General features: G+C 41.0%; 26 non-coding genes across 26 annotated transcripts; all 26 read left to right on the forward strand.

Moving 5' to 3' along the window:
- The first annotated feature begins 1,739 nt into the window (after positions 1-1,739).
- Positions 1,740-1,813, forward strand: Trnan-guu (transfer RNA asparagine (anticodon GUU)). The gene has a single exon. It is a non-coding gene; the product is annotated as a tRNA-Asn (tRNA).
- A 134-nt stretch (positions 1,814-1,947) lies between these two features.
- Trnan-guu (transfer RNA asparagine (anticodon GUU)) lies at positions 1,948-2,021 on the forward strand. The gene has a single exon. It is a non-coding gene; the product is annotated as a tRNA-Asn (tRNA).
- A 2,626-nt stretch (positions 2,022-4,647) lies between these two features.
- Trnan-guu (transfer RNA asparagine (anticodon GUU)) lies at positions 4,648-4,721 on the forward strand. Its single transcript has one exon. It is a non-coding gene; the product is annotated as a tRNA-Asn (tRNA).
- Positions 4,722-5,271: 550 nt separating this feature from the next.
- Trnan-guu (transfer RNA asparagine (anticodon GUU)) lies at positions 5,272-5,345 on the forward strand. Its single transcript has one exon. It is a non-coding gene; the product is annotated as a tRNA-Asn (tRNA).
- Positions 5,346-7,967: 2,622 nt separating this feature from the next.
- Trnan-guu (transfer RNA asparagine (anticodon GUU)) lies at positions 7,968-8,041 on the forward strand. Its single transcript has one exon. It is a non-coding gene; the product is annotated as a tRNA-Asn (tRNA).
- Positions 8,042-8,175: 134 nt separating this feature from the next.
- Positions 8,176-8,249, forward strand: Trnan-guu (transfer RNA asparagine (anticodon GUU)). Its single transcript has one exon. It is a non-coding gene; the product is annotated as a tRNA-Asn (tRNA).
- Positions 8,250-10,875: 2,626 nt separating this feature from the next.
- On the forward strand, positions 10,876-10,949 carry Trnan-guu (transfer RNA asparagine (anticodon GUU)). The gene has a single exon. It is a non-coding gene; the product is annotated as a tRNA-Asn (tRNA).
- Positions 10,950-11,291: 342 nt separating this feature from the next.
- Positions 11,292-11,365, forward strand: Trnan-guu (transfer RNA asparagine (anticodon GUU)). The gene has a single exon. It is a non-coding gene; the product is annotated as a tRNA-Asn (tRNA).
- Positions 11,366-12,536: 1,171 nt separating this feature from the next.
- Trnan-guu (transfer RNA asparagine (anticodon GUU)) lies at positions 12,537-12,610 on the forward strand. Its single transcript has one exon. It is a non-coding gene; the product is annotated as a tRNA-Asn (tRNA).
- A 547-nt stretch (positions 12,611-13,157) lies between these two features.
- On the forward strand, positions 13,158-13,231 carry Trnan-guu (transfer RNA asparagine (anticodon GUU)). The gene has a single exon. It is a non-coding gene; the product is annotated as a tRNA-Asn (tRNA).
- A 133-nt stretch (positions 13,232-13,364) lies between these two features.
- On the forward strand, positions 13,365-13,438 carry Trnan-guu (transfer RNA asparagine (anticodon GUU)). Its single transcript has one exon. It is a non-coding gene; the product is annotated as a tRNA-Asn (tRNA).
- A 133-nt stretch (positions 13,439-13,571) lies between these two features.
- On the forward strand, positions 13,572-13,645 carry Trnan-guu (transfer RNA asparagine (anticodon GUU)). Its single transcript has one exon. It is a non-coding gene; the product is annotated as a tRNA-Asn (tRNA).
- Positions 13,646-13,777: 132 nt separating this feature from the next.
- Positions 13,778-13,851, forward strand: Trnan-guu (transfer RNA asparagine (anticodon GUU)). Its single transcript has one exon. It is a non-coding gene; the product is annotated as a tRNA-Asn (tRNA).
- A 1,171-nt stretch (positions 13,852-15,022) lies between these two features.
- Positions 15,023-15,096, forward strand: Trnan-guu (transfer RNA asparagine (anticodon GUU)). The gene has a single exon. It is a non-coding gene; the product is annotated as a tRNA-Asn (tRNA).
- Positions 15,097-15,643: 547 nt separating this feature from the next.
- Trnan-guu (transfer RNA asparagine (anticodon GUU)) lies at positions 15,644-15,717 on the forward strand. The gene has a single exon. It is a non-coding gene; the product is annotated as a tRNA-Asn (tRNA).
- A 133-nt stretch (positions 15,718-15,850) lies between these two features.
- Positions 15,851-15,924, forward strand: Trnan-guu (transfer RNA asparagine (anticodon GUU)). Its single transcript has one exon. It is a non-coding gene; the product is annotated as a tRNA-Asn (tRNA).
- Positions 15,925-16,263: 339 nt separating this feature from the next.
- On the forward strand, positions 16,264-16,337 carry Trnan-guu (transfer RNA asparagine (anticodon GUU)). The gene has a single exon. It is a non-coding gene; the product is annotated as a tRNA-Asn (tRNA).
- Positions 16,338-18,546: 2,209 nt separating this feature from the next.
- Trnan-guu (transfer RNA asparagine (anticodon GUU)) lies at positions 18,547-18,620 on the forward strand. The gene has a single exon. It is a non-coding gene; the product is annotated as a tRNA-Asn (tRNA).
- Positions 18,621-18,960: 340 nt separating this feature from the next.
- On the forward strand, positions 18,961-19,034 carry Trnan-guu (transfer RNA asparagine (anticodon GUU)). The gene has a single exon. It is a non-coding gene; the product is annotated as a tRNA-Asn (tRNA).
- A 548-nt stretch (positions 19,035-19,582) lies between these two features.
- Trnan-guu (transfer RNA asparagine (anticodon GUU)) lies at positions 19,583-19,656 on the forward strand. The gene has a single exon. It is a non-coding gene; the product is annotated as a tRNA-Asn (tRNA).
- Positions 19,657-20,202: 546 nt separating this feature from the next.
- On the forward strand, positions 20,203-20,276 carry Trnan-guu (transfer RNA asparagine (anticodon GUU)). The gene has a single exon. It is a non-coding gene; the product is annotated as a tRNA-Asn (tRNA).
- A 341-nt stretch (positions 20,277-20,617) lies between these two features.
- Positions 20,618-20,691, forward strand: Trnan-guu (transfer RNA asparagine (anticodon GUU)). Its single transcript has one exon. It is a non-coding gene; the product is annotated as a tRNA-Asn (tRNA).
- A 341-nt stretch (positions 20,692-21,032) lies between these two features.
- Positions 21,033-21,106, forward strand: Trnan-guu (transfer RNA asparagine (anticodon GUU)). Its single transcript has one exon. It is a non-coding gene; the product is annotated as a tRNA-Asn (tRNA).
- Positions 21,107-21,240: 134 nt separating this feature from the next.
- Trnan-guu (transfer RNA asparagine (anticodon GUU)) lies at positions 21,241-21,314 on the forward strand. Its single transcript has one exon. It is a non-coding gene; the product is annotated as a tRNA-Asn (tRNA).
- A 133-nt stretch (positions 21,315-21,447) lies between these two features.
- Positions 21,448-21,521, forward strand: Trnas-gcu (transfer RNA serine (anticodon GCU)). Its single transcript has one exon. It is a non-coding gene; the product is annotated as a tRNA-Ser (tRNA).
- A 549-nt stretch (positions 21,522-22,070) lies between these two features.
- On the forward strand, positions 22,071-22,144 carry Trnan-guu (transfer RNA asparagine (anticodon GUU)). The gene has a single exon. It is a non-coding gene; the product is annotated as a tRNA-Asn (tRNA).
- Positions 22,145-22,202: the final 58 nt, after the last annotated feature.

Genomic DNA, 22,202 nt, shown 5'->3' on the forward strand with positions numbered 1-22,202 from the left:
ATTCTCTGTTCTTCAATCTAGTTTTAGACCCAAACTTCTGCTTTGGTTTAAGTCGTAATGACAAAGGCTGGCGAGTGTCTGTCTCTGTCGCGCAATCGGTTAGCGCGTTCGGCTGTTAACCGAAAGGTTCGTGGTTCAAGCCCACCCAGGGACGATTTAGTTTTTTCTTTTAAAGATATTTTGATATTTGAAAAGATCTTGAGACTGATTCTCTGTTCTTCAATCTAGTTTTAGACCCAAACTTCTGCTTTGGTTTAAGTCGTAATGACAAAGGCTGGTGAGTGTCTGTCTCTGTGCCGCAATCGGTTAGCGCGTTCGGCTGTTAACCGAAAGGTTCGTGGTTCAAGCCCACCCAGGGACGATTTATTTCTTTTTTTTTAAAGATATTTTGATATTTGAAAAGATCTTGAGACTGATTCTCTGTTCTTCAATCTAGTTTTAGACCCAAACTTCTGCTTTGGTTTAAGTCGTAACGACAAAGGCTGGTGAGTGTCTGTCTCTGTGGCGCAATCGGTTAGCGCGTTCGGCTGTTAACCGAAAGGTTGGTGGTTCAAGGCCACCCAGGGACGAATTAGTTTTTTTTTTTAAAGATATTTTGATATTTGAAAAGATCTTGAGACTGATCCTCTGTTCTTCAATCTAGTTTTAGACCCAAACTTCTGCTTTGGTTTAAGTCGTAACGACAAAGGCTGGTGACTGTCTGTCTCTGTGGCGCAATCGGTTAGCGCGTTCGGCTGTTAACGAAAAGGTTGGAGGTTCAAGCCCACTCAGGGACGATTTAGTTTCTTTTTTTAAAGATATTTTGATATTTGAAAAGATCTTGAGACTGATCCTCTGTTCTTCAATCTAGTTTTAGACCCAAACTTCTGCTTTGGTTTAAGTCGTAATGACAAAGGCTAGTGAGTGTCTGTCTCTGTGACGCAATCGGTTAGCGCGTTCGGCTGTTAACCGAAAGGTTGGTGGTTCAAGCCCACCCAGGGACGATTTATTTCATTTTTTTTAAAGATATTTTGATATTTGAAAAGATCTTGAGACTGATTCTCTGTTCTTCAATCTAGTTTTAGACCCAAACTTCTGCTTTGGTTTAAGTCGTAACGACAAAGGCTGGCGAGTGTCTGTCTCTGTGGCGCAATCGGTTAGCGCGTTCGGCTGTTAACGAAAAGGTTGGAGGTTCAAGCCCACTCAGGGACGATTTAGTTTCTTTTTTTAAAGATATTTTGATATTTGAAAAGATCTTGAGACTGATCCTCTGTTCTTCAATCTAGTTTTAGACCCAAACTTCTGCTTTGGTTTAAGTCGTAATGACAAAGGCTAGTGAGTGTCTGTCTTTGTGGCGCAATCGGTTAGCGCGTTCGGCTGTTAACCGAAAGGTTGGTGGTTCAAGCCCACCCAGGGACGATTTATTTCTTTTTTTTTAAAGATATTTTGATATTTGAAAAGATCTTGAGACTGATTCTCTGTTCTTCAATCTAGTTTTAGACCCAAACTTCTGCTTTGGTTTAAGTCGTAATGACAAAGGCTGGCGAGTGTCTGTCTCTGTGGCGCAATCGGTTAGCGCGTTCGGCTGTTAACCGAAAGGTTGGTGGTTCAAGCCCACTCAGGGACGAATTAGTTTTTTTTTTTAAAGATATTTTGATATTTGAAAAGATCTTGAGACTGATTCTCTGGTCTTCAATCTAGTTTTAGACCCAAACTTCTGCTTTGGTTTATGTCGTAACGACAAAGGCTGGTGAGTGTCTGTCTCTGTGGCGCAATCGGTTAGCGCGTTCGGCTGTTAACCGAAAGGTTGGTGGTTCAAGCCCACCCAGGGACGATTTATTTCTTTTTTTTTAAAGATATTTTGATATTTGAAAAGATCTTGAGACTGATTCTCTGTTCTTCAATCTAGTTTTAGACCCAAACTTCTACTTTGGTTTAAGTCGTAACGACAAAGGCTGGTGAGTGTCTGTCTCTGTGGCGCAATCGGTTAGCGCGTTCGGCTGTTAACCGAAAGGTTGGTGGTTCAAGCCCACCCAGGGACGATTTATTTCTTTTTTTTTAAAGATATTTTGATATTTGAAAAGATCTTGAGACTGATTATCTGTTCTTCAATCTAGTTTTAGACCCAAACTTCTGCTTTGGTTTAAGTCGTAACGCCAAAGGCTGGTGAGTGTCTATCTCTGTGGCGCAATCGGTTAGCGCGTTCGGCTGTTAACCGAAAGGTTGGTGGTTCAAGCCCACTCAGGGACGAATTAGTTTTTTTTTTTAAAGATATTTTGATATTTGAAAAGATCTTGAGACTGATTCTCTGTTCTTCAATCTAGTTTTAGACCCAAACTTCTGCTTTGGTTTAAGTCGTAACGCCAAGGGCTGGTGAGTGTCTATCTCTGTGGCGCAATCGGTTAGCGCGTTCGGCTGTTAACCGAAAGGTTGGTGGTTCAAGCCCACCCAGGGACGATTTATTTCTTTTTTTTTAAAGATATTTTGATATTTGAAAAGATCTTGAGACTGATTCTCTGTTTTTCAATCTAGTTTTAGACCCAAACTTCTGCTTTGGTTTAAGTCGTAATAACAATGGCTGGTGCGTGTCTGTCTCTGTGGCGCAATCGGTTAGCGCGTTCGGCTGTTAATCGATAGGTTGGTGGTTCAAGCCCACGCAATGACGATTTATTTCTTTTTTTTTAAAGATATTTTGATATTTGAAAAGATCTTGAGACTGATTCTCTGTTCTTCAATCTAGTTTTAGACCCAAACTTCTGATCTGGTTTAAGTCGTAACGACAAAGGCTGGTGAGTGTCTGTCTTTGTGGCGCAATCGGTTAGCGCGTTCGGCTGTTAACCGAAAGGTTGGTGGTTCAAGCCCACCCAGGGACGATTTATTTCTATTTTTTTAAAGATATTTTGATATTTGAAAAGATCTTGAGACTGATTCTCTGTTCTTCAATCTAGTTTTAGACCCAAACTTCTGCTTTGGTTTAAGTCGTAACGCCAAAGGCTGGTGAGTGTCTATCTCTGTGGCGCAATCGGTTAGCGCGTTCGGCTGTTAACCGAAAGGTTGGTGGTTCAAGCCCACCCAGGGACGATTTATTTCTTTTTTTTTAAAGATATTTTGATATTTGAAAAGATCTTGAGACTGATTCTCTGTTTTTCAATCTAGTTTTAGACCCAAACTTCTGCTTTGGTTTAAGTCGTAATAACAATGGCTGGTGCGTGTCTGTCTCTGTGGCGCAATCGGTTAGCGCGTTCGGCTGTTAATCGATAGGTTGGTGGTTCAAGCCCACGCAATGACGATTTATTTCTTTTTTTTTAAAGATATTTTGATATTTGAAAAGATCTTGAGACTGATTCTCTGTTCTTCAATCTAGTTTTAGACCCAAACTTCTGCTTTGGTTTAAGTCGTAACGCCAAATGCTGGTGAGTGTCTGTCTCTGTGGCGCGATCGGTTAGCGCGTTCGGTTGTTAACCGAAAGGTTGGTGGTTCAAGCCAACCCAGGGACGATTTAATTTTTTCTTTTAAAGATATTTTGATATTTGAAAAGATCTTGAGACTGATTCTCTGTTCTTCAATCTAGTTTTAGACCCAAACTTCTGCTTTGGTTTAAGTCGTAATGACAAAGGCTGGTGAGTGTCTGTCTCTGTGCTGCAATCGGTTAGCGCGTTCGGCTGTTAAACGAAAGGTTGGTGGTTCAAGCCCACCCAGGGACGATTTATTTCCTTTTTTTTTAAAGATATTTTGATATTTGAAAAGATCTTGAGACTGATTCTCTGTTCTTCAATCTAGTTTTAGACCCAAACTTCTGCTTTGGTTTAAGTCGTAATAACAATGACTGCTGAGTGTCTGTCTCTGTGACGCAATCGGTTAGCGCGTTCGGCTGTTTACCGAAAGGTTGGTGGTTCAAGCCCACCCAGGGACGATTTATTTCTTTTTTTTTCAAGATATTTTGATATTTGAAAAGATCTTGAGACTGATTCTCTGTTCTTCAATCTAGTTTTAGACCCAAACTTCTGATCTGGTTTAAGTCGTACCGACAAAGGCTGCTGATGTCTGTCTCTGTGGCGCAATCGGTTAGCGCGTTTGGCTGTTAACCGTAAGGTTGGTGGTTCAAGCACACCCAGGGACGATTTAGTTTTTTTTTTAAAGATATTTTGATATTTGAAAAGATCTTGAGACTGATTCTCTGTTCTTCAATCTAGTTTTAGACCCAAACTTCTGCTTTGGTTTAAGTCATAACGACAAAGGCTGTTGAGTGTCTGTCTCTGTGGCGCAATCGGTTAGCGCGTTCGGCTGTTAACCGAAAGGTTGGTGGTTCAAGCCAACCCAGGGACTATTTATTTCTTTTTTTTAAAAGATATTTTGATATTTGAAAAGATCTTGAGACTGATTCTCTGTTCTTCAATCTAGTTTTAGACCCAAACTTCTGCTTTGGTTTAAGTCGCAATGACAAAGGCTGGTGAGTGTCTGTCGCTGTGCCGCAATCGGTTAGCGCGATCGGCTGTTAAACGAAAGGTTGGTGGTTCAAGCCCACCAAGGGACGATTTATTTCTTTTTTTTTAAAGATATTTTGATATTTGAAAAGATCTTGAGACTGATTCTCTGTTCTTCAATCTAGTTTTAGACCCAAACTTCTGATCTGGTTTAAGTCGTAACGACAAAGGCTGGTGAGTGTCTGTCTCTGTGGCGCAATCGGTTAGCGCGTTCGGCTGTTAACCGAAAGGTTGGTGGTTCAAGCCCACCCAGGGACGATTAATTTCTTTTTTTTTAAATATATTTTGATATTTGAAAAGATCTTGAGACTGATTCTCTGTTCTTCAATCTAGTTTTAGACCCAAACTTCTGATCTGGTTTAAGTCGTAATGACAAAGGCTGGTGAGTGTCTGTCTCTGTGCCGCAATCGGTTAGCGCGTTCGGCTGTTAACCGAAAGGTTGGTGGTTCAAGCCCACCCAGGGACGATTTATTTCTTTTTTTTTTAAAGATATTTTGATATTTGAAAAGATCTTGAGACTGATTCTCTGTTCTTCAATCTAGTTTTAGACCCAAACTTCTGCTTTGGTTTAAGTCGTAATGACAAAGGCTGGTGAGTGTCTGTCTCTGTGGCGCAATCGGTTAGCGCGTTCGGCTGTTAATCGAAAAGTTGGTGGCTCAAGCCCACCCAGGGACGAATTAGTTTTTTTTTTTTAAGATATTTTGATATTTGAAAAGATCTTGAGACTGATTCTCTGTTCTTCAATCTAGTTTTAGACCCAAACTTCTGCTTTGGTTTAAGTCGTAACGACAAAGGCTGGTGAGTGTCTGTCTCTGTGGCGCAATCGGTTAGCGCGTTCGGCTGTTAACCGAAAGGTTGGTGGTTCAAGCCCACCCAGGGACGATTTATTTCTTTTTTTTTAAAGATATTTTGATATTTGAAAAGATCTTGAGACTGATTCTCTGTTCTTCAATCTAGTTTTAGACCCAAACTTCTGCTTTGGTTTAAGTCGTAATAACAATGGCTGGTGCGTGTCTGTCTCTGCGGCGCAATCGGTTAGCGCGTTCGGCTGTTAACCGATAGGTTGGTGGTTCAAGCCCACCCAGGGACGATTTATTTCTTTTTTTTTAAAGATATTTTGATATTTGAAAAGATCTTGAGACTGATTCTCTGTTCTTCAATCTAGTTTTAGACCCAAACTTCTGCTTTGGTTTAAGTCGTAACGCCAAAGGCTGTTGAGTGTCTGTCTCTGTGGCGCAATCGGTTAGCGCGTTCGGCTGTTAACCGAAAGGTTGGTGGTTCAAGCCAACCCAGGGACGTTTTAGTTTTTTCTTTTAAAGATATTTTGATATTTGAAAAGATCTTGAGACTGATTCTCTGTTCTTCAATCTAGTTTTAGACCCAAACTTCTGCTTTGGTTTAAGTCGTAATGACAAAGGCTGGCGAGTGTCTGTCTCTGTCGCGCAATCGGTTAGCGCGTTCGGCTGTTAACCGAAAGGTTCGTGGTTCAAGCCCACCCAGGGACGATTTAGTTTTTTCTTTTAAAGATATTTTGATATTTGAAAAGATCTTGAGACTGATTCTCTGTTCTTCAATCTAGTTTTAGACCCAAACTTCTGCTTTGGTTTAAGTCGTAATGACAAAGGCTGGTGAGTGTCTGTCTCTGTGGCGCAATCGGTTAGCGCGTTCGGCTGTTAACCGAAAGGTTGGTGGTTCAAGCCAACCCAGGGACGATTTAGTTTTTTCTTTTAAAGATATTTTGATATTTGAAAAGATCTTGAGACTGATTCTCTGTTCTTCAATCTAGTTTTAGACCCAAACTTCTGCTTTGGTTTAAGTCGTAATGACAAAGGCTGGCGAGTGTCTGTCTCTGTCGCGCAATCGGTTAGCGCGTTCGGCTGTTAACCGAAAGGTTCGTGGTTCAAGCCCACCCAGGGACGATTTAGTTTTTTCTTTTAAAGATATTTTGATATTTGAAAAGATCTTGAGACTGATTCTCTGTTCTTCAATCTAGTTTTAGACCCAAACTTCTGCTTTGGTTTAAGTCGTAATGACAAAGGCTGGTGAGTGTCTGTCTCTGTGCCGCAATCGGTTAGCGCGTTCGGCTGTTAACCGAAAGGTTCGTGGTTCAAGCCCACCCAGGGACGATTTATTTCTTTTTTTTTAAAGATATTTTGATATTTGAAAAGATCTTGAGACTGATTCTCTGTTCTTCAATCTAGTTTTAGACCCAAACTTCTGCTTTGGTTTAAGTCGTAACGACAAAGGCTGGTGAGTGTCTGTCTCTGTGGCGCAATCGGTTAGCGCGTTCGGCTGTTAACCGAAAGGTTGGTGGTTCAAGGCCACCCAGGGACGAATTAGTTTTTTTTTTTAAAGATATTTTGATATTTGAAAAGATCTTGAGACTGATCCTCTGTTCTTCAATCTAGTTTTAGACCCAAACTTCTGCTTTGGTTTAAGTCGTAACGACAAAGGCTGGTGACTGTCTGTCTCTGTGGCGCAATCGGTTAGCGCGTTCGGCTGTTAACGAAAAGGTTGGAGGTTCAAGCCCACTCAGGGACGATTTAGTTTCTTTTTTTAAAGATATTTTGATATTTGAAAAGATCTTGAGACTGATCCTCTGTTCTTCAATCTAGTTTTAGACCCAAACTTCTGCTTTGGTTTAAGTCGTAATGACAAAGGCTAGTGAGTGTCTGTCTCTGTGACGCAATCGGTTAGCGCGTTCGGCTGTTAACCGAAAGGTTGGTGGTTCAAGCCCACCCAGGGACGATTTATTTCATTTTTTTTAAAGATATTTTGATATTTGAAAAGATCTTGAGACTGATTCTCTGTTCTTCAATCTAGTTTTAGACCCAAACTTCTGCTTTGGTTTAAGTCGTAACGACAAAGGCTGGCGAGTGTCTGTCTCTGTGGCGCAATCGGTTAGCGCGTTCGGCTGTTAACGAAAAGGTTGGAGGTTCAAGCCCACTCAGGGACGATTTAGTTTCTTTTTTTAAAGATATTTTGATATTTGAAAAGATCTTGAGACTGATCCTCTGTTCTTCAATCTAGTTTTAGACCCAAACTTCTGCTTTGGTTTAAGTCGTAATGACAAAGGCTAGTGAGTGTCTGTCTTTGTGGCGCAATCGGTTAGCGCGTTCGGCTGTTAACCGAAAGGTTGGTGGTTCAAGCCCACCCAGGGACGATTTATTTCTTTTTTTTTAAAGATATTTTGATATTTGAAAAGATCTTGAGACTGATTCTCTGTTCTTCAATCTAGTTTTAGACCCAAACTTCTGCTTTGGTTTAAGTCGTAATGACAAAGGCTGGCGAGTGTCTGTCTCTGTGGCGCAATCGGTTAGCGCGTTCGGCTGTTAACCGAAAGGTTGGTGGTTCAAGCCCACTCAGGGACGAATTAGTTTTTTTTTTTAAAGATATTTTGATATTTGAAAAGATCTTGAGACTGATTCTCTGGTCTTCAATCTAGTTTTAGACCCAAACTTCTGCTTTGGTTTATGTCGTAACGACAAAGGCTGGTGAGTGTCTGTCTCTGTGGCGCAATCGGTTAGCGCGTTCGGCTGTTAACCGAAAGGTTGGTGGTTCAAGCCCACCCAGGGACGATTTATTTCTTTTTTTTTAAAGATATTTTGATATTTGAAAAGATCTTGAGACTGATTCTCTGTTCTTCAATCTAGTTTTAGACCCAAACTTCTACTTTGGTTTAAGTCGTAACGACAAAGGCTGGTGAGTGTCTGTCTCTGTGGCGCAATCGGTTAGCGCGTTCGGCTGTTAACCGAAAGGTTGGTGGTTCAAGCCCACCCAGGGACGATTTATTTCTTTTTTTTTAAAGATATTTTGATATTTGAAAAGATCTTGAGACTGATTATCTGTTCTTCAATCTAGTTTTAGACCCAAACTTCTGCTTTGGTTTAAGTCGTAACGCCAAAGGCTGGTGAGTGTCTATCTCTGTGGCGCAATCGGTTAGCGCGTTCGGCTGTTAACCGAAAGGTTGGTGGTTCAAGCCCACTCAGGGACGAATTAGTTTTTTTTTTTAAAGATATTTTGATATTTGAAAAGATCTTGAGACTGATTCTCTGTTCTTCAATCTAGTTTTAGACCCAAACTTCTGCTTTGGTTTAAGTCGTAACGCCAAGGGCTGGTGAGTGTCTATCTCTGTGGCGCAATCGGTTAGCGCGTTCGGCTGTTAACCGAAAGGTTGGTGGTTCAAGCCCACCCAGGGACGATTTATTTCTTTTTTTTTAAAGATATTTTGATATTTGAAAAGATCTTGAGACTGATTCTCTGTTTTTCAATCTAGTTTTAGACCCAAACTTCTGCTTTGGTTTAAGTCGTAATAACAATGGCTGGTGCGTGTCTGTCTCTGTGGCGCAATCGGTTAGCGCGTTCGGCTGTTAATCGATAGGTTGGTGGTTCAAGCCCACGCAATGACGATTTATTTCTTTTTTTTTAAAGATATTTTGATATTTGAAAAGATCTTGAGACTGATTCTCTGTTCTTCAATCTAGTTTTAGACCCAAACTTCTGATCTGGTTTAAGTCGTAACGACAAAGGCTGGTGAGTGTCTGTCTTTGTGGCGCAATCGGTTAGCGCGTTCGGCTGTTAACCGAAAGGTTGGTGGTTCAAGCCCACCCAGGGACGATTTATTTCTATTTTTTTAAAGATATTTTGATATTTGAAAAGATCTTGAGACTGATTCTCTGTTCTTCAATCTAGTTTTAGACCCAAACTTCTGCTTTGGTTTAAGTCGTAACGCCAAAGGCTGGTGAGTGTCTATCTCTGTGGCGCAATCGGTTAGCGCGTTCGGCTGTTAACCGAAAGGTTGGTGGTTCAAGCCCACCCAGGGACGATTTATTTCTTTTTTTTTAAAGATATTTTGATATTTGAAAAGATCTTGAGACTGATTCTCTGTTTTTCAATCTAGTTTTAGACCCAAACTTCTGCTTTGGTTTAAGTCGTAATAACAATGGCTGGTGCGTGTCTGTCTCTGTGGCGCAATCGGTTAGCGCGTTCGGCTGTTAATCGATAGGTTGGTGGTTCAAGCCCACGCAATGACGATTTATTTCTTTTTTTTTAAAGATATTTTGATATTTGAAAAGATCTTGAGACTGATTCTCTGTTCTTCAATCTAGTTTTAGACCCAAACTTCTGCTTTGGTTTAAGTCGTAACGCCAAATGCTGGTGAGTGTCTGTCTCTGTGGCGCGATCGGTTAGCGCGTTCGGTTGTTAACCGAAAGGTTGGTGGTTCAAGCCAACCCAGGGACGATTTAATTTTTTCTTTTAAAGATATTTTGATATTTGAAAAGATCTTGAGACTGATTCTCTGTTCTTCAATCTAGTTTTAGACCCAAACTTCTGCTTTGGTTTAAGTCGTAATGACAAAGGCTGGTGAGTGTCTGTCTCTGTGCTGCAATCGGTTAGCGCGTTCGGCTGTTAAACGAAAGGTTGGTGGTTCAAGCCCACCCAGGGACGATTTATTTCCTTTTTTTTTAAAGATATTTTGATATTTGAAAAGATCTTGAGACTGATTCTCTGTTCTTCAATCTAGTTTTAGACCCAAACTTCTGCTTTGGTTTAAGTCGTAATAACAATGACTGCTGAGTGTCTGTCTCTGTGACGCAATCGGTTAGCGCGTTCGGCTGTTTACCGAAAGGTTGGTGGTTCAAGCCCACCCAGGGACGATTTATTTCTTTTTTTTTCAAGATATTTTGATATTTGAAAAGATCTTGAGACTGATTCTCTGTTCTTCAATCTAGTTTTAGACCCAAACTTCTGATCTGGTTTAAGTCGTACCGACAAAGGCTGCTGATGTCTGTCTCTGTGGCGCAATCGGTTAGCGCGTTTGGCTGTTAACCGTAAGGTTGGTGGTTCAAGCACACCCAGGGACGATTTAGTTTTTTTTTTAAAGATATTTTGATATTTGAAAAGATCTTGAGACTGATTCTCTGTTCTTCAATCTAGTTTTAGACCCAAACTTCTGCTTTGGTTTAAGTCATAACGACAAAGGCTGTTGAGTGTCTGTCTCTGTGGCGCAATCGGTTAGCGCGTTCGGCTGTTAACCGAAAGGTTGGTGGTTCAAGCCAACCCAGGGACTATTTATTTCTTTTTTTTAAAAGATATTTTGATATTTGAAAAGATCTTGAGACTGATTCTCTGTTCTTCAATCTAGTTTTAGACCCAAACTTCTGCTTTGGTTTAAGTCGCAATGACAAAGGCTGGTGAGTGTCTGTCGCTGTGCCGCAATCGGTTAGCGCGATCGGCTGTTAAACGAAAGGTTGGTGGTTCAAGCCCACCAAGGGACGATTTATTTCTTTTTTTTTAAAGATATTTTGATATTTGAAAAGATCTTGAGACTGATTCTCTGTTCTTCAATCTAGTTTTAGACCCAAACTTCTGATCTGGTTTAAGTCGTAACGACAAAGGCTGGTGAGTGTCTGTCTCTGTGGCGCAATCGGTTAGCGCGTTCGGCTGTTAACCGAAAGGTTGGTGGTTCAAGCCCACCCAGGGACGATTAATTTCTTTTTTTTTAAATATATTTTGATATTTGAAAAGATCTTGAGACTGATTCTCTGTTCTTCAATCTAGTTTTAGACCCAAACTTCTGCTTTGGTTTCAGTCGTAATAACAATGGCTGGTGAGTGTCTCTCTCTGTGGCGCAATCGGTTAGCGCGTTCGGCTGTTAACCGAAAGGTTGGTGGCTCAAGCCCACCCAGGGACGATTTATTTCTTTTTTTTAAAAGATATTTTGATATTTGAAAAGATCTTGAGACTGATTCTCTGTTCTTCAATCTAGTTTTAGACCCAAACTTCTGCTTTGGTTTCAGTCGTAATAACAATGGCTGGTGAGTGTCTGTCTCTGTGGCGCAATCGGTTAGCGCGTTCGGCTGTTAACCGAAAGGTTGGTGGTTCAAGCCCACCCAGGGACGATTAATTTCTTTTTTTTTAAAGATATTTTGATATTTGAAAAGATCTTGAGACTGATTCTCTGTTCTTCAATCTAGTTTTAGACCCAAACTTCTGCTTTGGTTTCAGTCGTAATAACAATGGCTGGTGAGTGTCTCTCTCTGTGGCGCAATCGGTTAGCGCGTTCGGCTGTTAACCGAAAGGTTGGTGGCTCAAGCCCACCCAGGGACGATTTATTTCTATTTTTTAAAAGATATTTTGATATTTGAAAAGATCCTGAGACTGATTCTCTGTTCTTCAATCTAGATTTAGACCCAAACTTCTGCTTTGGTTTAAGTCGTAATGACAAAGGCTGGCGGGTGTCTGTCTCTGTGGCGCAATCGGTTAGCGCGGTCGGCTGTTAACCGAAAGGTTGGTGGTTCAAGCCCACCCAGGGACGATTTAGTTTTTTTTTTAAAGATATTTTGATATTTGAAAAGATCTTGAGACTGATCCTCTGTTCTTCAATCTAGTTTTAGACCCAAACTTCTGCTTTGGTTTAAGTCGTAACGACAATGGCTGGTGAGTGTCTGTCTCTGTGGCGCAATCGGTTAGCGCGTTCGGCTGTTAACCGAAAGGTTGGTTGTTCAAGCACACTCAGGGACGATTTAGTTCTTTTTTTAAAGATATTTTGATATTTGAAAAGATCTTGAGACTGATTCTCTGTTCTTCAATCTAGTTTTAGACCCAAACTTCTGCTTTGGTTTAAGTCGTAACGACAAAGGCTAGCGAGTGTCTGTCTCTGTGGCGCAATCGGCTAGCGCGTTCGGCTGTTAACCGAAAGGTTGGTGGTTCAAGCCCACCCAGGGACGAGTTAGTCCTTTTTTTTTAAAGATATTTTGATATTTGAAAAGATCTTGAGACTGATTCTCTGTTCTTCAATCTAGTTTTAGACCCAAACTTCTGCTTTGGTTTAAGTCGTAATAACAATGGCTGGTGAGTGTCTGTCTCTGTGGCGCAATCGGTTAGCGCGTTCGGCTGTTAATCGAAAGGTTGGTGGTTCAAGCCCACCCAGGGACGATTTATTTCTTTTTTTTTTAAAGATATTTTGATATTTTAAAAGATCTTGAGACTGATTCTCTGTTCTTCAATCTAGATTTAGACCCAAACTTCTGCTTTGGTTTAAGTCGTAACGACAAAGGCTGGTGAGTGTCTGTCTCTGTGGCGCAATCGGTTAGCGCGTTCGGCTGTTAACCGAAAGGTTGGTGGTTCAAGCCCACCCAGGGACGATTTAGTTCTTTTTTTAAAGATATTTTGATATTTGAAAAGATCTTGAGACTGATTCTCTGTTCTTCAATCTAGTTTTAGACCCAAACTTCTGATCTGGTTTAAGTCGTAACGACAAAGGCTGGTGAGTGTCTGTCTCTGTGGCGCAAACGGTTAGCGCGTTCGGTTGTTAATCGAAAGGTTGGTGGTTCAAGCCCACCCAGGGACGATTTAGTTTTTTTTTTTAAAGATATTTTGATATTTGAAAAGATCTTGAGACTGATTCTCTGTTCTTCAATCTAGTTTTAGACCCAAACTTCTGCTTTGGTTTAAGTCGTAACGACAAAGGCTAGCGAGTGTCTGTCTCTGTGGCGCAATCGGTTAGCGCGTTCGGCTGTTAACCGAAACATTGGTGGTTCAAGCCCACCCAGGGACGATTTATTTCTTTTTTTTTAAAGATATTTTGATATTTGAAAAGATCTTGAGACTGATTCTCTGTTCTTCAATCTAGTTTTAGACCCAAATTTCTGCTTTGGTTTAAGTCGTAACGACAAAGGCTGGTGAGTGTCTGTCTCTGTGGCGCAATCGGTTAGCGCGTTCGGCTGTTAACCGAAAGGTTGGTGGTTCAAGCCCACCCAGAGACGATTTAGTTGTTTTTTTTAAAGATATTTTGATATTTGAAAAGATCTTGAGACTGATTCTCTGTTCTTCAATCTAGTTTTAGACCCAAACTTCTGCTTTGGTTTAAGTCGTAACGACAAAGGCTGGTGAGTGTCTGTCTCTGTGGCGCAATCGGTTAGCGCGTTCGGCTGTTAACCGAAAGGTTGGTGGTTCAAGCCCACCCAGAGACGATTTAGTTTTTTTTTTTAAAGATATTTTGATATTTGAAAAGATCTTGAGACTGATTCTCTGTTCTTCAATCTAGTTTTAGACCCAAACTTCTGCTTTGGTTTAAGTCGTAACGACAAAGACTGGTGAGTGTCTGTCTCTGTGGCGCAATCGGTTAGCGCGTTCGGCTGTTAACCGAAAGGTTGGTGGTTCAAGCCCACCCAGGGACGATTTAGTTCTTTTTTTAAAGATATTTTGATATTTGAAAAGATCTTGAGACTGATTCTCTGTTCTTCAATCTAGTTTTAGACCCAAACTTCTGATCTGGTTTAAGTCGTAACGACAAAGGCTGGTGAGTGTCTGTCTCTGTGGCGCAATCGGTTAGCGCGTTCGGCTGTTAACCGAAAGGTTGGTGGTTCAAGCCCACCCAGGGACGATTAATTTCTTTTTTTTTAAAGATATTTTGATATTTGAAAAGATCTTGAGACTGATTCTCTGTTCTTCAATCTAGTTTTAGACCCAAACTTCTGCTTTGGTTTCAGTCGTAATAACAATGGCTGGTGAGTGTCTCTCTCTGTGGCGCAATCGGTTAGCGCGTTCGGCTGTTAACCGAAAGGTTGGTGGCTCAAGCCCACCCAGGGACGATTTATTTCTATTTTTTAAAAGATATTTTGATATTTGAAAAGATCCTGAGACTGATTCTCTGTTCTTCAATCTAGATTTAGACCCAAACTTCTGCTTTGGTTTAAGTCGTAATGACAAAGGCTGGCGGGTGTCTGTCTCTGTGGCGCAATCGGTTAGCGCGGTCGGCTGTTAACCGAAAGGTTGGTGGTTCAAGCCCACCCAGGGACGATTTAGTTTTTTTTTTAAAGATATTTTGATATTTGAAAAGATCTTGAGACTGATCCTCTGTTCTTCAATCTAGTTTTAGACCCAAACTTCTGCTTTGGTTTAAGTCGTAACGACAAAGGCTGGTGAGTGTCTGTCTCTGTGGCGCAATCGGTTAGCGCGTTCGGCTGTTAACCGAAAGGTTGGTTGTTCAAGCACACTCAGGGACGATTTAGTTCTTTTTTTAAAGATATTTTGATATTTGAAAAGATCTTGAGACTGATTCTCTGTTCTTCAATCTAGTTTTAGACCCAAACTTCTGCTTTGGTTTAAGTCGTAACGACAAAGGCTAGCGAGTGTCTGTCTCTGTGGCGCAATCGGCTAGCGCGTTCGGCTGTTAACCGAAAGGTTGGTGGTTCAAGCCCACCCAGGGACGAGTTAGTCCTTTTTTTTTAAAGATATTTTGATATTTGAAAAGATCTTGAGACTGATTCTCTGTTCTTCAATCTAGTTTTAGACCCAAACTTCTGCTTTGGTTTAAGTCGTAATAACAATGGCTGGTGAGTGTCTGTCTCTGTGGCGCAATCGGTTAGCGCGTTCGGCTGTTAATCGAAAGGTTGGTGGTTCAAGCCCACCCAGGGACGATTTATTTCTTTTTTTTTTAAAGATATTTTGATATTTTAAAAGATCTTGAGACTGATTCTCTGTTCTTCAATCTAGATTTAGACCCAAACTTCTGCTTTGGTTTAAGTCGTAACGACAAAGGCTGGTGAGTGTCTGTCTCTGTGGCGCAATCGGTTAGCGCGTTCGGCTGTTAACCGAAAGGTTGGTGGTTCAAGCCCACCCAGGGACGATTTAGTTCTTTTTTTAAAGATATTTTGATATTTGAAAAGATCTTGAGACTGATTCTCTGTTCTTCAATCTAGTTTTAGACCCAAACTTCTGATCTGGTTTAAGTCGTAACGACAAAGGCTGGTGAGTGTCTGTCTCTGTGGCGCAAACGGTTAGCGCGTTCGGTTGTTAATCGAAAGGTTGGTGGTTCAAGCCCACCCAGGGACGATTTAGTTTTTTTTTTTAAAGATATTTTGATATTTGAAAAGATCTTGAGACTGATTCTCTGTTCTTCAATCTAGTTTTAGACCCAAACTTCTGCTTTGGTTTAAGTCGTAACGACAAAGGCTAGCGAGTGTCTGTCTCTGTGGCGCAATCTGTTAGCGCGTTCGGCTGTTAACCGAAACATTGGTGGTTCAAGCCCACCCAGGGACGATTTATTTCTTTTTTTTTAAAGATATTTTGATATTTGAAAAGATCTTGAGACTGATTCTCTGTTCTTCAATCTAGTTTTAGACCCAAATTTCTGCTTTGGTTTAAGTCGTAACGACAAAGGCTGGTGAGTGTCTGTCTCTGTGGCGCAATCGGTTAGCGCGTTCGGCTGTTAACCGAAAGGTTGGTGGTTCAAGCCCACCCAGAGACGATTTAGTTGTTTTTTTTAAAGATATTTTGATATTTGAAAAGATCTTGAGACTGATTCTCTGTTCTTCAATCTAGTTTTAGACCCAAACTTCTGCTTTGGTTTAAGTCGTAACGACAAAGGCTGGTGAGTGTCTGTCTCTGTGGCGCAATCGGTTAGCGCGTTCGGCTGTTAACCGAAAGGTTGGTGGTTCAAGCCCACCCAGAGACGATTTAGTTTTTTTTTTTAAAGATATTTTGATATTTGAAAAGATCTTGAGACTGATTCTCTGTTCTTCAATCTAGTTTTAGACCCAAACTTCTGCTTTGGTTTAAGTCGTAACGACAAAGACTGGTGAGTGTCTGTCTCTATGGCGCAATCGGTTAGCGCGTTCGGCTGTTAACCGAAAGGTTGGTGGTTCAAGCCCACCCAGGGACGATTTAGTTCTTTTTTTAAAGATATTTTGATATTTGAAAAGATCTTGAGACTGATTCTCTGTTCTTCAATCTAGTTTTAGACCCAAACTTCTGATCTGGTTTAAGTCGTAACGACAAAGGCTGGTGAGTGTCTGTCTCTGTGGCGCAATCGGTTAGCGCGTTCGGCTGTTAACCGAAAGGTTGGTGGTTCAAGCCCACCCAGGGACGATTTATTTCTTTTTTTTTAAAGATATTTTGATATTTGAAAAGATCTTGAGACTGATTCTCTGTTTTTCAATCTAGTTTTAGACCCAAACTTCTGCTTTGGTTTAAGTCGTAATAACAATGGCTGGTGCGCGTCTGTCTCTGTGGCGCAATCGGTTAGCGCGTTCGGCTGTTAATCGATAGGTTGGTGGTTCAAGCCCACGCAATGACGATTTATTTCTTTTTTTTTAAAGATATTTTGATATTTGAAAAGATCTTGAGACTGATTCTCTGTTCTTCAATCTAGTTTTAGACCCAAACTTCTGCTTTGGTTTAAGTCGTAACGCCAAATGCTGGTGAGTGTCTGTCTCTGTGGCGCGATCGGTTAGTGCGTTCGGTTGTTAACCGAAAGGTTGGTGGTTCAAGCCAACCCAGGGACGATTTAATTTTTTCTTTTAAAGATATTTTGATATTTGAAAAGATCTTGAGACTGATTCTCTGTTCTTCAATCTAGTTTTAGACCCAAACTTCTGCTTTGGTTTAAGTCGTAATGACAAAGGCTGGTGAGTGTCTGTCTCTGTGCCGCAATCGGTTAGCGCGTTCGGCTGTTAAACGAAAGGTTGGTGGTTCAAGCCCACCCAGGGACGATTTATTTCTTTTTTTTTAAAGATATTTTGATATTTGAAAAGATCTTGAGACTGATTCTCTGTTCTTCAATCTAGTTTTAGACCCAAACTTCTGCTTTGGTTTAAGTCGTAATAACAATGACTGCTGAGTGTCTGTCTCTGTGACGCAATCGGTTAGCGCGTTCGGCTGTTTACCGAAAGGTTGGTGGTTCAAGCCCACCCAGGGACGATTTATTTCTTTTTTTTTCAAGATATTTTGATATTTGAAAAGATCTTGAGACTGATCCTCTGTTCTTCAATCTAGTTTTAGACCCAAACTTCTGCTTTGGTTTAAGTCGTAACGACAAAGGCTGGTGAGTGTCTGTCTCTGTGGCGCAATCGGTTAGCGCGTTCGGCTGTTAACCGAAAGGTTGGTTGTTCAAGCACACTCAGGGACGATTTAGTTCTTTTTTTAAAGATATTTTGATATTTGAAAAGATCTTGAGACTGATTCTCTGTTCTTCAATCTAGTTTTAGACCCAAACTTCTGCTTTGGTTTAAGTCGTAACGACAAAGGCTAGCGAGTGTCTGTCTCTGTGGCGCAATCGGCTAGCGCGTTCGGCTGTTAACCGAAAGGTTGGTGGTTCAAGCCCACCCAGGGACGATTTAGTCCTTTTTTTTTAAAGATATTTTGATATTTGAAAAGATCTTGAGACTGATTCTCTGTTCTTCAATCTAGTTTTAGACCCAAACTTCTGCTTTGGTTTAAGTCGTAATAACAATGGCTGGTGAGTGTCTGTCTCTGTGGCGCAATCGGTTAGCGCGTTCGGCTGTTAATCGAAAGGTTGGTGGTTCAAGCCCACCCAGGGACGATTTATTTCTTTTTTTTTTAAAGATATTTTGATATTTTAAAAGATCTTGAGACTGATTCTCTGTTCTTCAATCTAGATTTAGACCCAAACTTCTGCTTTGGTTTAAGTCGTAACGACAAAGGCTGGTGAGTGTCTGTCTCTGTGGCGCAATCGGTTAGCGCGTTCAGCTGTTAACCGAAAGGTTGGTGGTTCAAGCCCACCCAGGGACGATTTAGTTCTTTTTTTTAAGATATTTTGATATTTGAAAAGATCTTGAGACTGATTCTCTGTTCTTCAATCTAGTTTTAGACCCAAACTTCTGATCTGGTTTAAGTCGTAACGACAAAGGCTGGTGTGTGTCTGTCTCTGTGGCGCAAACGGTTAGCGCGTTCGGTTGTTAATCGAAAGGTTGGTGGTTCAAGCCCACCCAGGGACGATTTAGTTTTTTTTTTTAAAGATATTTTGATATTTGAAAAGATCTTGAGACTGATTCTCTGTTCTTCAATCTAGTTTTAGACCCAAACTTCTGCTTTGGTTTAAGTCGTAACGACAAAGACTGGTGAGTGTCTGTCTCTGTGGCGCAATCGGTTAGCGCGTTCGGCTGTTAACCGAAACATTGGTGGTTCAAGCCCACCCAGGGACGATTTATTTCTTTTTTTTTAAAGATATTTTGATATTTGAAAAGATCTTGAGACTGATTCTCTGTTCTTCAATCTAGTTTTAGACCCAAATTTCTGCTTTGGTTTAAGTCGTAACGACAAAGGCTGGTGAGTGTCTGTCTCTGTGGCGCAATCGGTTAGCGCGTTCGGCTGTTAACCGAAAGGTTGGTGGTTCAAGCCCACCCAGAGACGATTTAGTTGTTTTTTTTAAAGATATTTTGATATTTGAAAAGATCTTGAGACTGATTCTCTGTTCTTCAATCTAGTTTTAGACCCAAACTTCTGCTTTGGTTTAAGTCGTAACGACAAAGGCTGGTGAGTGTCTGTCTCTGTGGCGCAATCGGTTAGCGCGTTCGGCTGTTAACCGAAAGGTTGGTGGTTGAAGCCCACCCAGAGACGATTTAGTTTTTTTTTTTAAAGATATTTTGATATTTGAAAAGATCTTGAGACTGATTCTCTGTTCTTCAATCTAGGTTTAGACCCAAACTTCTGCTTTGGTTTAAGTCGTAACGACAAAGACTGGTGAGTGTCTGTCTCTGTGGCGCAATCGGTTAGCGCGTTCGGCTGTTAACCGAAAGGTTGGTGGTTCAAGCCCACCCAGGGACGATTTAGTTCTTTTTTTAAAGATATTTTGATATTTGAAAAGATCTTGAGACTGATTCTCTGTTCTTCAATCTAGTTTTAGACCCAAACTTCTGATCTGGTTTAAGTCGTAACGACAAAGGCTGGTGAGTGTCTGTCTCTGTGGCGCAAACGGTTAGCGCGTTCGGTTGTTAATCGAAAGGTTGGTGGTTCAAGCCCACCCAGGGACGATTTAGTTTTTTTTTTTAAAGATATTTTGATATTTGAAAAGATCTTGAGACTGATTCTCTGTTCTTCAATCTAGTTTTAGACCCAAACTTCTGCTTTGGTTTAAGTCGTAATAACAATGGCTGGTGAGTGTCTGTCTCTGTGGCGCAATCGGTTAGCGCGTTCGGCTGTTAATCGAAAGGTTGGTGGTTCAAGCCCACCCAGGGACGATTTATTTCTTTTTTTTTTAAAGATATTTTGATATTTGAAAAGATCTTGAGACTGATTCTCTGTTCTTCAATCTAGTTTTAGACCCAAACTTCTGCTTTGGTTTAAGTCGTAACGACAAAGGCTGGTGAGTGTCTGTCTCTGTGGCGCAATCGGTTAGCGCGTTCGGCTGTTAACCGAAAGGTTGGTGGTTCAAGCCCACCCAGGGACGATTTAGTTCTTTTTTTAAAGATATTTTGATATTTGAAAAGATCTTGAGACTGATTCTCTGTTCTTCAATCTAGTTTTAGACCCAAACTTCTGATCTGGTTTAAGTCGTAACGACAAAGGCTGGTGAGTGTCTGTCTCTGTGGCGCAAACGGTTAGCGCGTTCGGTTGTTAATCGAAAGGTAGGTGGTTCAAGCCCACCCAGGGACGATTTAGTTTTTTTTTTAAAGATATTTTGATATTTGAAAAGATCTTGAGACTGATTCTCTGTTCTTCAATCTAGTTTTAGACCCAAACTTCTGCTTTGGTTTAAGTCGTAACGACAAAGGCTAGCGAGTGTCTGTCTCTGTGGCGCAATCGGTTAGCCCGTTCGGCTGTTAACCGAAAGGTTGGTGGTTCAAGCCCACCGAGGGACGATTTATTTCTTTTTTTTTAAAGATATTTTGATATTTGAAAAGATCTTGAGACTGATTCTCTGTTCTTCAATCTAGTTTTAGACCCAAATTTCTGCTTTGGTTTAAGTCGTAACGACAAAGGCTGGTGAGTGTCTGTCTCTGTGGCGCAATCGGTTAGCGCGTTCGGCTGTTAACCGAAAGGTTGGTGGTTCAAGCCCACCCAGAGACGATTTAGTTTTTTTTTTAAAGATATTTTGATATTTGAAAAGATCTTGAGACTGATTCTCTGTTCTTCAATCTAGTTTTAGACCCAAACTTCTGCTTTGGTTTAAGTCGTAATAACAATGGGTGGTGAGTGTCTGTCTCTGTGGCGCAATCGGTTAGCGCGTTCGGCTGTTAATCGAAAGGTTGGTGGTTCAAGCCCACCCAGGGACGATTTATTTCTTTTTTTTTTAAAGATATTTTGATATTTTAAAAGATCTTGAGACTGATTCTCTGTTCTTCAATCTAGATTTAGACCCAAACTTCTGCTTTGGTTTAAGTCGTAACGACAAAGGCTGGTGAGTGTCTGTCTCTGTGGCGCAATCGGTTAGCGCGTTCGGCTGTTAACCGAAAGGTTGGTGGTTCAAGCCCACCCAGAGACGATTTAGTTTTTTTTTTTAAAGATATTTTGATATTTGAAAAGATCTTGAGACTGATTCTCTGTTCTTCAATCTAGTTTTAGACCCAAACTTCTGCTTTGGTTTAAGTCGTAACGACAAAGGCTGATGAGTGTCTGTCTCTGTGGCGCAATCGGTTAGCGCGTTCGACTGTTAACCGAAAGGTTGGTGGCTCAAGCCCACCCAGGGACGATTGATTTCATTTTTTTTAAAGATATTTTGATATTTGAAAAGATCTTGAGACTGATTATCTGTTCTTCAATCTAGTTTTAGACCCAAACTTCTGCTTTGGTTTAAGTCGTAACGACAAAGGCTGGTGAGTGTCTGTCTCTGTGGCGCAATCGGTTAGCGCGTTCGGCTGTTAACCGAAAGGTTGGTGGTTCAAGCCCACCCAGGGACGTCTTATTTCTTTTTTTTAAAAGATATTTTGATATTTGAAAAGATCTTGAGACTGATTCTCTGTTCTTCAATCTAGTTTTAGACCCAAACTTCTGCTTTGGTTTAAGTCGTAACGACATAGGCTGGTGAGTGTCTGTCTCTGTGGCGCAATCGGTTAGCGCGTTCGGCTGTTAACCGAAAGGTTGGTGGTTCAAGCCCACCCAGGGACGATTTAGTTTTTTTTTTTAAAGATATTTTGATATTTGAAAAGATCTTGAGACTGATTCTCTGTTCTTCAATCTAGTTTTAGACCCAAACTTCTGCTTTGGTTTAAGTCGTAACGACAAAGGCTGGTGAGTGCCTGTCTCTGTGGAGCAATCGGTTAGCACGTTCGGCTGCTAACCGAAAGGTTGGTGATTCAAGCCCACCCAGGGACGATTTAGTTTTTTTTTTAAAGATATTTTGATATTTGAAAAGATCTTGAGACTGATTCTCTGTTCTTCAATCTAGTTTTAGACCCAAACTTCTGCTTTGGTTTAAGTCGTAACGACAAAGGATGGTGAGTGTCTGTCTCTGTGGCGCAATCGGTTAGCGCGTCCGGCTGTTAACCGAAAGGTTGGTGGTTCAAGCCCACCCAGGGACGACTTATTTCTTTTTTTTTTAAAGATATTTTGATATTTGAAAAGATCTTGAGACTGATTCTCTGTTCTTCAATCTAGTTTTAGACCCAAACTTCTGCTTTGGTTTAAGTCGTAACGACAAAGGCTGGTGAATGTCTGTCTCTGTGGCGCAATCGGCTAGCGCGTTCGGCTGTTAACCGAAAGGTTGGTGGTTCAAGCCCACCCAGGGACGATTTATTTCTTTTTTTTTAAAGATATTTTGATATTTGAAAAGATCTTGAGACTGATTCTCTGTTCTTCAATCTAGTTTTAGACCCAAACTTCTGCTTTGGTTTAAGTCGTAACGACAAAGGTTGGTGAATGTCTGTCTCTGTGGCGCAATCGGTTAGCGCGTTCGGCTGTTAACCGAAAGGTTGGTGGTTCAAGCCCACCCAGGGACGACTTATTTCTTTTTTTTAAAAGATATTTTGATATTTGAAAAGATCTTGAGACTGATTC

This window comes from Octopus bimaculoides, chromosome 18 (assembly GCF_046866305.1).
Source record: "Octopus bimaculoides isolate indiv1 chromosome 18, ASM4686630v1, whole genome shotgun sequence".
Classification (NCBI taxonomy): Eukaryota; Metazoa; Mollusca; class Cephalopoda; order Octopoda; family Octopodidae; genus Octopus; species Octopus bimaculoides.